Raw genomic sequence first — 13668 nt, 5'->3', positions numbered from 1 at the left:
TCTTTTAGTTTAAAGCCATTACTCCTGGTCCTATCACTGCACTCCCTGACAAAAAGTCCTTTCTCAGCTTTCCTGTAGGTCCCCTGGAAGGCCACTGTAAGGTCTCCCCAGAGCCTTCTCTTCTCTAGGCTGACCAACCACAACTCCCTCAGCCTGTCTTCACAGGAGAGGTTCTCCAGCCCCTTGATCATCTTTGTGGCTCTTGTTCTAATATGTCATGTAGATACATTTTCTGATGCATATGGCTTTTACTATTCACTGTTTCTTCTGTAAGTGTATGTCACTGTTTTGAGTCTTTATTATTATTATTATTTAATCTTTTTTTTTTTTCTTCCTGTCAAGGGAAATTCAAGGAAATGGGATGAAATCATAATCATATTATTTAATGAGCTGAAAATATTGAAAACCTTGGCAACACTTTTGACAGCCACAGAATGAAAATAATATCTTTGTCATCTTGGTTAAAGCTTTCTCGCAGCTTGTTTTCCTAAAGCGCACTCTGCATTGTTTGTGATCTATATAGAAATACAGCATGGAATTTTTACCTCCAGGCTTGTTTCATATACAGAAAGATATATGATAAATTGCTGGGAAGAAAATGTCTCTAGTCATATAAAATAAATGTGAAATACAGAGTTTTCAGGATGGATAAAGTAATCAGGATTCTTCAGTACATGACATAATTTATATAGGAATTAATTTCAAGAGCTGAATAATCTAAACACTGCTTAAATCATAAGAGTCTATGGATTTTGGAGAGTATTGGTTTACAGCCGCTGAAAAAATTACAACACTCACTTGAAGATAGCTAGAGTCATAGTCCAAGGTAATCATATCAAGGTATGAAATCTACTTCTCAAGGATCCATTGTCATAATAAAAATTCTGGAGTATTTGTTTTATCCTATGAATGCCATGATCCAGCTTTATGATGGAACCACCTGCAGCAGGTCCCCAGAATCTAAACGGATTCTTAATAGAACAATTAGAGAAGTCACACTATTACAACACAGATCAGATAGAACAATACTGAGGAAGGCTGGAGCCCAGTGTAAAGAAATTCACTTGACCTTTTACAAGGAGTAGATTTTACTAATTCCCTTTTAAGTGGTTTTGTTCATTAAATCATCTTTGAAACTTTGCACAAAAGCATGCTGTAAAAATCAGTTCAACAAATTTCTCCCACATTATGCTTCTGTTCTGGAAAGCACCACAAAACAAACAAAGACAAAAATATAACAGAACAAGCACCTTTCCTAGACTACTTTGACTAAATTCAATATAGGTTATTGATATCTGTCAAGATACAGACATTTGTCTTATCTTAGTTCTTTCTTTTTTTAACTCAAAAAGATTTCGTGCAAGTTGAAGAAAGGCTGAATTAAAAAAGAGAACCCCAGACAAGGTCCTAGTGATCAAACGGGTACAATGATCAGCCTGAATGTATTTCTGCCATGATCATTCACCAAAGGAATTATTTCAAATACTGTTCCCAAATTAGCAGAAAGGAGAGACAAACTGTCCCCTTCTCCACTACTTTGATTTAGGTATAAATGTGCAAACAAGTTTTAAATAAATATCTTGATTGCTTCAAGAAGGAAAGCTGATTTTTAAGTAAAATAAACTTTTTGACATATTAATTACAAAATCCTATTGTACCTCAAGTGTGTGGTTAACCTAAATCAATATCGGGGAAAAAAAAAGAGAGAGAGATTGAGAGAGAGAGAGAGAGAGAGAGAGAGAAACTGCCTGTGCAGCAGCTCTGTGCTCATCTTGTTTGTTAAAAGGAGTAACAATTCTGAGGTACAGAGTAAAAGAAAGACAGTGCAGAAGGCAGGATTAGAGGAGATGGAAGCTGAAGTTATTGCAGCAGGATCTAAAGACAAATCAAATTTCAGGGGTACCAGTTCTCACAAATCTATTCCTGCCTTTTCAGGGTAAGAATTCTGTCAGTAATGAAAACATATTGGAGTATCTTGTGCTTGTTTTTTTGTTTTGTCTGTGTTAGCATATTCCTTTAAAAACCAGGAGAGAAGCTATTGGAAGGTGTTTTGTTGTTGTTGTTATTGTTTGTTGGTTTTGTTTTATTTTTATTTATTTTTTTCCTCCAATTTTGTTCTATAGTGGTCTTTATGCTCTGAAAGCCATTGTCTTCAGACTCTTACCACTTTCCTGGAAGCAGGGGTGGAAGTGCTCAGCTGGGCAATGGGAACATGGTTCTTGCATTCAGCACTGTTTTGCTTACTGTATGTCTAAGAAAACTGATTTCAGTGTGCTGATGGAAGGAGGCTAAAGTTTCTGTAAAGGTTTACATTTGCTAATATTTTCATTGCCCTGTATTCCTTTATCACATCGTCTGTTTCTCTTGAGGCTCTGGTCCATAAAAGATCATGTATGTTCTGTCAGAAGCAATATATTGCATATCAGATGAGCATTCAGCTTCTAAACTGTAATGCATGCTTGCTCTAATGACAGAAATAATAGGTATTGCAGTCAGTTCAGTAAAGGCACTTGTGTAGTCAATACCCCAAATCATCATCTTTCAGTCTTACTGAACATCTAAAAACATGCTTGTTTTTTTTTTCTTCATATATCTAGTGCCAGTGTCTTTACTTCTTTTAAAAACAATTTGAAAATATAGCTTTTAAACACCTGAGTGTATTTAAAATACATCTTTTGAAACAGATCTTTTACATTTTTAATAATGCAGCAGAGATCTGAACACCTAAATAACTCCAGTAAAGAAGGTTTTCCTTTATGTAAGAATTTAATACTTGGTTTTTACAAAGGTGTAGTGGGTTTACGTGGCAAGGTTTTGGTAGCAGGGGGCCATAGGGGTGGCTTCTGTGAGAAGGATCTAGAAGCTGCCCCATGTTTGGTAACGGCCCCACTGCTGACCAGAGCTGAGCCAATAAGTGATGTTGCTTTGCGCCTCTGTGAGAGCATATTTAAGACAGGAAAAAAAAATTGCTGCACCACACAGCAGCTGCGAGAGTGAGTGGAGTGAGGAACGGCCTTGCAGGTGGCAAGGTCAGTGAAGGAGGGGGAGAGGTGCTCCAGGTGCCGGAGCAGAAGTCACCTGCGGCCTGTGGTGAGGACCATGGTGGAGCAGGCTGTCCCCCTGCAGTCCACGGAGTACCATGGTGGAGCAGGGTTCCACCCTGCAGCCCATGGAGGAGACCACGGTGGAGCAGGTGGACCTGTACCGATGGAGGCTGCGGCCTGTTGAATACCCCTGCTGGAGCAGATTCCAGGCCAGACCTGTAGCCCATGGAGAGGAGACCATGCAGGAGCAGGTGACCTGGCAGGAGCTGCTGCCCGTGGGGGATCCAGGTTGGAGCAGTTCGCTCCTGAGGGATTGACCCCGTGGTACGGACCCATATCTGGAGCAGTTCTTGAAGAGTTGCTGCCTGTGGGCAGCCTACGCCAGATCAGTTCACCAGGGACTGCATCCCGTGGGAGGGACCCCACAGGACAGGGGACAAGAGTGACTGAGAAGGAGCTGCAGAGAGGAAGCGCTATAGACTGACCATAACCCCCATTCACCCGCGCCGCTCGGGGGGAGAAGGTGGAAGAGGGTGGATGGGGGGGAAGATGCTTTTGGTTTCTTTCCTTTGTTTCTCGCTTCTCTAGCTTGTTAGTAATAGGCAATAAATCTTACTATCTCCCTATGCTGAGACTGTTTTGCCCATCACAATAATTACTGTGTTATCTCCCTGTCCTTATCTCAACCCTTGAGCCCTTTTCATTGTATTTTCTCCCTGTTCCTCTTTGAGGAGGGGGAGTGAGAGAGCGGTTGTGGTGGAGCTCGGCCGCCCACCCAAGTAAAACCACCACAAAAGACCAGTCAAAGTAGCCTGTAATATGAGGATGACTTTCTATGAGTGCTGGTGTTATGCTTAGGAAACTTGTGTTAGGTAAGGAGATCATTCCAGTTTCTATTCTACATCAAGTGCATGCACTTCTCTGACAGGCTCTTCTTGTGCTTATGCCTCAACTTTAGGGTATAACTTCTCACCAATGTCAAAAGAAAAGTCAACCAGATCAGAGTGTTAAGGTGTTGGGGATGACTGTTCCAGTCATGCTTGAGTCAAAGGCACAACCAAACCAGCCTGCCCTGCACTGCCTATATGGCCCCTGCAAATACCGCTGAAGTAAGGTCAAGTCCCTGGTAAATGTATGAGTCTCCAGACCTGCATATCTGGACTAGCAGCCAAGAGAGAAAGAAGCAAGCAGTAGGATGATGATTAGGTAATTCAGGGTTGGGTTCAGCTTAAAACTTAAGCTAACATGATTGTGAGGATGATGTCCATCATTTCATCGGGGATTTTATCCTGCATCTGATAGACTGTAAAAATAAATATTTTACCAATGCTAAAATATGTGTTTCTGATTTAAAAAGTTTTATCTTACTAATACAAGAAGAAAAAAAAAAAGAGAGGGTTTTATATTACCCCATCAAAAATACACTTGAAAAGGTTCTTGACATCTTATATTTGTTTAACTAAATTTTATAAATAATTCACCTTTATGGCAAATTAATGTTTTTTTTTTCCTGATATTTCTTATATTTCTGGGAAAAAAAAAAGAAAAACAGTGATTTATGGCTGGAATAGCATTACTGCATCGAGTCATGTAAAGCTTTGCTATTAAGAAATATGATACAGTATTCTTTTTTTTTTTAATGAGAATTATTCATGTTCATCTCATATGAACACAGGCCTTATAGAAAAGGTTTTGTGCATTATAAACCAAATAAAAACGAACCAACTTACCTCACTTTTTACATGGGGTTTGTAATTGTGGAATAAATTAACACAGCTTTTAAAACATAATTGTTTTCATCTTTCATGTTCAAACTCCCATAATTTGTATAGATGAATTTGTCATCACTTCCAATTTCTATTCAGACAGTTGTCACTGTGTATATTTTCTAGATGAGTAGTTGGTTTTATCTTCAACAAAAGTTGCTACAGCGAAGATGCCACAGCAAGTGAGTAGAACCAGAACCATTCAACAATGTAGAACAAATGATATAGTAAAAGACTAGGTGTCTGAGGGATTATCTTCCTCCTCTCATCAAAAAGATATTTTGTGTTTAAGCTAACATGAGGACCCAAACTGTGCAAACATATTCAGTCACTGAGGTTACTGGGAAAGCAAATGTTGTAAAGGTGCTCTTTTTTGTTATGGAGTCACATTCTGTGAAAATGTTGGCTATGTTTAGGGGATTATCTGTCTGATGGCCATGCAGACATCTCTAATATCTCTACAAATACCTTAAATATCTCAAATATCTCTACAAATCCAAGCATGTGGATCTTTCTGTGGGAAAGATTAATTCAATGGTATCAGTATAGGTATCCAAGAAGGTAAATCTACTGTGTTCATCTCTTTTTAGGTTGTAGGCAAGATCTGTTATTTCTAATTTTTTTATTTTTTTATTTTTATTTTTTCTGTAGTTCACACTGGCACTCTTTCTATTTCATTCTATTAAGTTGCTTCCTTTTCTAACTTTTTAAATTCTGATACAGGCCTCAAAAGGATACATAAACTATTTATTTAGGAGAAAAATGTATATATTTTTTTCTCTATGACCTTTTCAAACAATCAAAACAATACCATATCTGTTTATTACTAAGAAACTGAAACTCCTGTAAATTATAGAATTTTAAGGTAAATGATGCTTGAAGAGCATAGTTGTACATTATACTGTAAATATCAGTAAATTACTACAAGTGCTCTAAGTCCCATTAAGTCTTTTTTGTATATTGGAGTATCAAAAAATTCTGAAAACTTCGGAGGCGTAAGTGTGTATAAGGAAAAAATACAGTAGTTGCTTAATGTATTGAGCAATGAGTCAATTTATTTTGTATTATTTATTCTGTAAATTGACAGGAATTACCCAAAAATTACATAATAAAAGTATGGTCCACATTTTTTAGCAATATATAATCTTTTATTGTTAAAATGAGGGAGGAGAGATACACTAGCAAGAGACTAATAAACTATTTATTTCATATTGATCTTTGAACCGTTGAAATAGAACCTAGAATTCTAGACAAGGAGTTAGCAGAAAAGGCAGTGATAAAATTGGCAAAGCATTTTGTGCTTGTGAGTCTTATTTAGATATAAATCAGTCTTTGACCACACTTTTTGTAACACCTTTTCAATCATGTCAGATGAACTGATTTCTGCAAGCCTGTAACATTTTGTCTTTCTTTGAGTTGTGATGCATAAACAGGAGTCATCTTTTTTTTTTTTTTTTTTTTTTTGAGATTGTTTGGTCAATCAAAACTAAGTGTCTCTTAAAAACCAAGCAGTCAAGTTCAATCAACCTTGAATTAGATGATGTTTAATGCACTAGTCAAGCAATAAAGTCATATTCAGGGTCTTCATGCTATAGGCCTTTCACAATACCTATAATACATACAAGACCTATAGATCTTTCACAATATCTCCTCTTCTCTGTTGCTGACTCCTACACCCACTGCAATAAAAGAATAATAACAGAGAAGAAAGGATTCTTTCTTTGGTAACATCTAAGATCACAAATGTTGAGGTGACATCATGTTATATAAATACACAATAAAAACAAAACAAAACAAAACAGAAACTCTTATAGTGTGCTGGGTCTGGCTGGGATGGAGTTGACTTTCCCTGTAGCAGCCCATACAGCTGTGCTCTTCACTTGTAGCTAGAACAGGACTGGTATCACACCAGTGTTGTGTCTATTGCTGCACAATACTGACACCGCATAACTCCCTCCAAGCCCCCCAGAGCCAGCAGGCTGGGGATAGGCAAGTGATGGTGAGGGGACATCACCAGGGCAGCTGACCTAAACTGACCAAAGGGATATTCTATACCATGTGGTGTCACACTCTGCAAGAAAAGGTGAGAAAGTGGAAATAGAGGGGGGTGCTCTCGTTGTGGAAGTGTCTGTCCTCCTGAACAACTACTATGTATATTGAGGCCCTGCTTCCCAGGATGTGGCCAAACATCACCCATTGATGGGAAGTAGAGATTAACTGCTTTTTTTTTTCTTTTTTTTTTTTCCTTCTTCTCTCTCTGTGCTTCTACGAGGCCTTTGCTGAAACAGTACAACTTCCTTCTCCAAGTGGTGGAGGAGCCAATGAAGAGAGGTGCCAAAATGGACCTCATTCTCACTAACAAGGAGGGGCTGGTGGGGAATCTGAAGCTCAAGGGCAGCCTTGACAACAGTGACCATGAAATGGTTCAGTTTAGGATCCCGAGGACAGTGAGGAGGTAGCACAGCAAGCTCACTATACTGGATTCTGGGGGATGTGACTTTGCCCTCTTCAGGGATCTGCTCTGTAGAGTACCATGGGACAAACCCTGGACAGAAGAGAGGCCCAAGAAAGCTGGTTGATATTCAAAGGTCACTTCCTCCAAACTCAGGAGCAACGCATTCCAACAAAGGGGAAGTTTGTGAAAAAGACGCCAGGAGGTCTGCATCAACAAGGAGCTCCTGTCCAAACTGAAGGAGAAAAACAAGGCCTACGGAAGGTGAAAGAAAGGAAAGATAGCCTGGGAGGGATACAGAGACAATGTCAGAGCATCCGGGGGTCAGGTTAGGAAAGCTAAAGCCCTGTTAGGATTAAATTTGGCCAGAGACATCAAGAGCAACAAGAAAGGCTTCTACATCAGTGGTAAAATGAAGACTAGGGAAAATGTGGGCCCTCTCCAGAAGGAAATGGGAGACCTGGTCATCTGGCATATGGAGAAGGCTGAAGTACTCAATGACATTTTTGCCTTAGTCTTCACCAGCAAAAGCACTAGCCACATGTCTGTACTGGGTCTGTCTGGGATGGAGTTAACCCCCTGCAGTGTCCCATGTAGTGTTGTGATCTGCATTTGTAGCTAGAACAGCATTGGTATCACAACGATGTTTTGCCTATTGCCGACCAATTCTGGCACAGCATACAGACTCTCTCTAAAACTCCCCAGAGCCAGTAGGTTGGGGATGAGCAATAAGTGGGGAGAGGACATCACCTGGTCCTGCTGGCTACACTATTCCTGATACAAGCCAGGGTGCTGTTGGCCTTCTTGGCCACCTGAGCATCAGTACAGACCTGGTGATAAATGGATTGAGAGCAGCGCTGAGAAGGATGGGGGGGGAGTTGTTGGTCAATGAGAAGTTCAATGTGTGCCGGCAATGTGTGCTTGCAGGCCAGAAAGCCAACCATATCCTGGACTGCATCAAAAGAAGCGTGGCCAGCAGGGCAAGAGAGGTGATTCTCCTCCTCTACCCTGCCCTTGTGAGAACCCACCAGTAGTATTGTGTTCAGCTCTGGGACCCTTGGCACAAGAAGGACATGGAAGTATTAGAACGAGTCCAGAAGAAGGCCACAGACATCATCAAGGGGTTGGAGCACCTCTCCTATGAAGACAGGCTGAGCGAGTTTGCGTTATTCAGCTTGGAGAAAAGAAGGTTGCAGGGAGACTTTACAGTGGCCTTCTAGTACCTAAAGAGGTACTATGCAGTGATATGACAAGGAATAATGGTTTTAATTGAAAAAAGGGTAGATTTAGATTAGATATAAAGAAGAAATTCTTTACTGTGAGGGTGGTGAGGCACTGGAACAGGTTGCCCAGAAATTTTTGGGTTACCCCTTTCTGGAAGTGTTCAAGACCAGGCTGGATGAGGCTTTGAGCAACCTGGTCTAGTGGAAGGTTCCCAACCCATGGCAGGAGTGTTGGAACCAGATGTTCTTTAACGTCCCTTCCAGCCCAAACCATTCCATGACTCTATGACTCTGTTAATTTATTTATTTATTTATTTTATTGAATGTTTACCCTTGAAACACAAGAACAATACCCTTGAATAACCAGAACATGAATAAAATTTCACCAAATACTTAAAAATATCTCCAGTCTCCTTAAGTAGAGATAAAGATAATTTTTTTGCAAACATCAGCATGGTTGAGACCTCTGTGTTGGCCATGTAATCCAGATATCCTAATTATGATTTACATTCGTTACATGTGAATGTATTAACCAACAGAGAGCTAAAGTAGATTGCAATTAAAACCCCTTTTATAAAAGCATTTGATGTAATTAGAACAGTTCATTGATTGAAAATGTTTTACAGATCATAGGGTAGCTATGTTTAAAATTTTAATTAGTTGAATCTGCACACAGCATGGTTCTTTCAGTTTAAACTTAGATTGGATTCTGCGTTTGTGTCAAAATACTTGTAGTATGTCTCTGAGTCAGGGTGAGGATATGTACCCTTAACTCACTGAGGTGAAATGTTAAATTATTATTTTACTTTATACTGTTATTATTTTCCTATATCTTAATCTCAGAAGCCAGAGCCGATATTTATTTGCGTTTACCTGAAGCATTCACAGTAAAAACTGTTTAATAATATAGTGTAGTTATTAATATTTTAATTCTTTGGAAACTCCATTGCCCTCAAACAATTCCAAGGCAAATATATGTTTATGATGAATCAATTCCCCTCTTTCAGCTGTGCAAAAATGAATGTAGTGTGTGTGTTTTTATCAGTGTAAGTGTGATCAATATCTTCATTCATTTGTTTTTTGTCTGTGGAAATGTTTCAATTTGTGAATCTAGTGTGCTTGTGAAAGTTCAATTTATTTTGGAGAAGTAAACCTGTTGGTATAAATATCTGTATAATTGATCTATAATGTAGATATGTATCTCCAGGAGTAAGCAATATGGTTGTATTCATGTTCCCAATGTTTTGTGCATGAATATTCTCCCAGTTGGTGCATCAGCAGACCATTTAGCTACGTATGTTTACATTTTAGAAAGCTACATGCAGAAGTCCAAACAATATCATTAATTTCCAAATTGGTTTTTGAATACTGAATTGTCTCTACCTGTTATACCTCTACTACAGTTATCAATTATGAGCACCAGAAAATGTGAAGGCCAGAAAAAACCTTAGATAAGCTGTTAAGATCTGCCTTTGTAAGTCAGTGATTACAAACCTACCTCTTTCACATCACTTTCATTTCAAAATGTACTGGTTGTAACATAGCTAACCTCTTCAGAAACATCTTCGTAAATAATCCCTGCTAAAGTATGCTCCAGCTAAAATTCTGTATTGGAGTAGACAGTGTAGAATACTTCTTCACAACACAGTTTCAACATAAGTGTATGAAACCATGGGACATTTTAGTGTTCTTGCCGTCCTAACAAGTTATAAATCTGTGTTTATTCACTGTAAGCATAATTCTTATAAAACTGTATAAATCTTGATTAACTTTAACTTGACATCCAGTTCTGTAGTAATAGTTGAAGGTATGTGTGGAAGGAATAACTGCTGTTAGCTGCATTATATCTGCAAAATTTCAATCTGTGCTTTCAGTGTTAATTTTGTCCATCATGGTAGCAATAAGGTACTGGGTATTAAATGATAAATTAATCCTCTAACTGTTTAAGGACAGTGGTGCTTCACAAAATTGTTATCCTTTTCTTATTGATGTAATGTCTCGATTTGTGGGATAAGTAGGTTTTTTTTTTTTTTTCAGGATTAATTTACCATTGTTATTTTTCTAATAAAAATAACACTGAGTTTTGTTTGCTCTACCCTTGCTTTCCCAATTTTTTATTTAAGAAGTGCCATGTCACTAGGTGCTTTACAAACTGATACCCTAAATATGCTACCAACTTTAATTCTAACTTTAAGTTGCATTTACTTACTGTTTATTTTCTATAACAACAGAAATATCTCCCCCTCTAACTTTTTCTAGATTTCCCATCAAATACATAATAATAGCAATGGAGATCATGTAAGATTAAATCACATTTCCAGAGTTCTTTATAATTTTTAAAGCTGACAGTCCATATGTTGTTGTTAGATTAATATTGGTCATAATGTTATATAAAAAAGCTGTATTACAGTATCACAGATTTCTAGGTTGGAAGAGACCTCAAGATCATCGAGTCCAACCTCCGACCTAACACTAAGTACTCCACTAAACCATATCGCTAAGCTCTACATCTAAACGTCTTTTAAAGACCTCCAGGGATGGTGACTCCACCACCTCCCTGGGCAGCCCGTTCCAATGCTTAATAACCCTTTCGGTAAAGAAGTACTTCCTAACATCCAACCTAAAACTCCCCTGTCGCAACTTTCGCCCATTCCCCCTCGTCCTGTCACCAGGCACGTGGGAGAACAGACCAACCCCACCTCTCTGCAGCCTCCTTTAAGGTAACTGTAGAGAGCGATAAGGTCGCCCCTGAGCCTCCTCTTCTCCAGGCTGAACAAGCCCAGCTCCCTCAGCCGCTCCTCGTAAGACTTGTAATTTCTATTGACTTGTATAAGACTTGTATTTCTATTATCAGACAAAAACCATGCTTTATAATGACTACTATAAATATTTTCTTCTCTGTCTCCAAAATCATTTTTTTTATTCAAACCGTCTGAACTATCTGAATATGTTAAAACTTATGCATAGCATCAAACAATGCACATAAAATCACACCCGTTCCCAATAGCAAGTTCAGTTCTATAACAAAGATTGTTACAAACTAAGTATTTTTAAGTCCTTCAATACTTTGACTCTTTCAAAATTTTTTAAACATGTGACTTTTCTATTTCTTCACTGAAGATTTAGAATATATTCAGTACATCTGAATATATTCACCGTGGTTACGCTTATGCTTATTTAGCTTAGTGTTAAAAACTGATGTAATTTTTCTGTGTATCATTACTATTTTCAAGAGCTCATATTCTTTCATTTCAGAATTACTGTACTTCGTGCAGTCCAGACTTGCTAATAGGAATAGTATTTCTATCATTTTGGAACAGTTAACTTCCTAGACGTTCATTTACTCAATGGATAAAAGCATCATATAAATTGTAATACAGCTTATATCTATTTTGGGTAACATTTTTCCATTTACTTTTAGTTCATTGTTTTGTAAATCTCCAATTTTTGAAATTCAGTGGTGCTTTCAAGCACCATCCCTCCCCAGAAAAGAAGTGTAAAAACAGACAGATCTGTGGAGCAAGGTAGAAGGATGCCAATCTCTTTTTTTTTTTTTCTTTTCAGGACATGACAACACATTTTATCAGTTAAAGCCGTACTTGACAGGCATTCAGTCCATCCAGAAAGAGCTCAGTAATGAGGTTGCTTATTGTTTGTCATGAATGAGTAGTGCTTTCTGAAATAATAAAAAAAATGTTCAGAAAGTGTACAGAAAATTAGAAAAGAGTAACAAATTTTAAGAGAATACAATACCAGCAGTATGTCATTGTGAAAAGGAGGATATATGGGTTTTACAGCACATAATAAGGTGAATCTGGATGTAAGTAGAAAAAATATTTACTTTCACTCTTCTGTATTTACTCTCACAGGTTTGTCAGGCATGTTATGCAAGCTAAAGATAATATACTATGCAACAAAGCGTGTTTGCTAAGATTTTGTAATGAGTAATGAGTTACAACTAAGATTTAATTCTTCCATTGAATGCTTCCTGTCCGTACTGGCACTAACCTTGTATACCCCTAGGGAATCCTTGCACATGTACCACAGAGAGTATATGGTAAGCAAAGAATGCAATGAGTTAGACTGATTTCTGTTTATATCTGCATATTCATTTGTGTGTGACAATGATTGTAATTTTCAGAAGGGGAAAGAACCCCTTTAAAGAAATATATGAAGTTATATTTTGCATATACATCTAGTTATTCAATCTGACTTGCTCTATAAAACAAACAAACAAACAAGCAAACAAACAAAAACACAGTCATTTCCGGCAGCAATGAGTTTGTACATGGTGTTTTTATTGGATGACTGCAATTTCAAATCTGTTAACAAATTTGAACTACGTGTACCTGAAAACCTATTAATTTGTAAACTATAGATTTTAAGTATTCTCAAGAAACTTCTGCTTTTGTTGCTCACGAATAAACTTAACTGTACTGGAAACTGGCCATACATTTCAGACATGAATTCCCATAGTCTGACATACACAAACCTTCCTTTTTAACAATTGCTTCACTTTATCTTTTTGGCTTCTTCATTTGGCTTTAATATCCATAGCAATTCAGAACTATATGCAATTTTATAGAAAATTCTTCTCTTCAAAGATCACAGTTTTAATATATTAGGATTTTTTGTTTGTTTGTTTGTTTGTTTGTTTGCTTGTTTATTCCCCAACATGTGTTCTGCTGAGTATCAAATTGTTTCTTTCCATTTTGGAAATTTTTTATTCCTTGAATTTAAGCTTAAACTCTTCAGTTATCTTTCTCTCAGTAAATGCTGCATAATACATTTTTTTTTTTTAAATCTCACTTTTTACAGTCTGCATGTGTTTGTTTGTGATAAATAACCTATCACTTGTAAGAGTGGCAACATTTCTGCCCAAAGTTTTTTTCCTAATCAGTTACATAAATTCTGAAGAAGATAGTTAACTTTGGAGCTCATCAACTGCCTCATCAGTTATCAGAATCATTAATTAAATGTTTATTAGGGCTTATATGTGAAAAATGTTAGTGTCAAAGTTTCTGTTTAGAAAATAAATCCCAGCTTAAGGGTGTGAAATCAAGCCTTATTTGATGATGACAAAGTATCAGCAGATATTTTTTTAGTTTCTTCAATTGTCAGGATGAATTCAGAACATAGTTACCAGTATGTTTATGTCTCATGGTTTTTCTAAAGTTGGATTT

Source organism: Anser cygnoides, chromosome 1 (genome assembly GCF_040182565.1).
Source record: "Anser cygnoides isolate HZ-2024a breed goose chromosome 1, Taihu_goose_T2T_genome, whole genome shotgun sequence".
Lineage (NCBI taxonomy): Eukaryota > Metazoa > Chordata > Aves > Anseriformes > Anatidae > Anser > Anser cygnoides.
Note: the sequence above shows the minus strand (reverse complement) of the source record.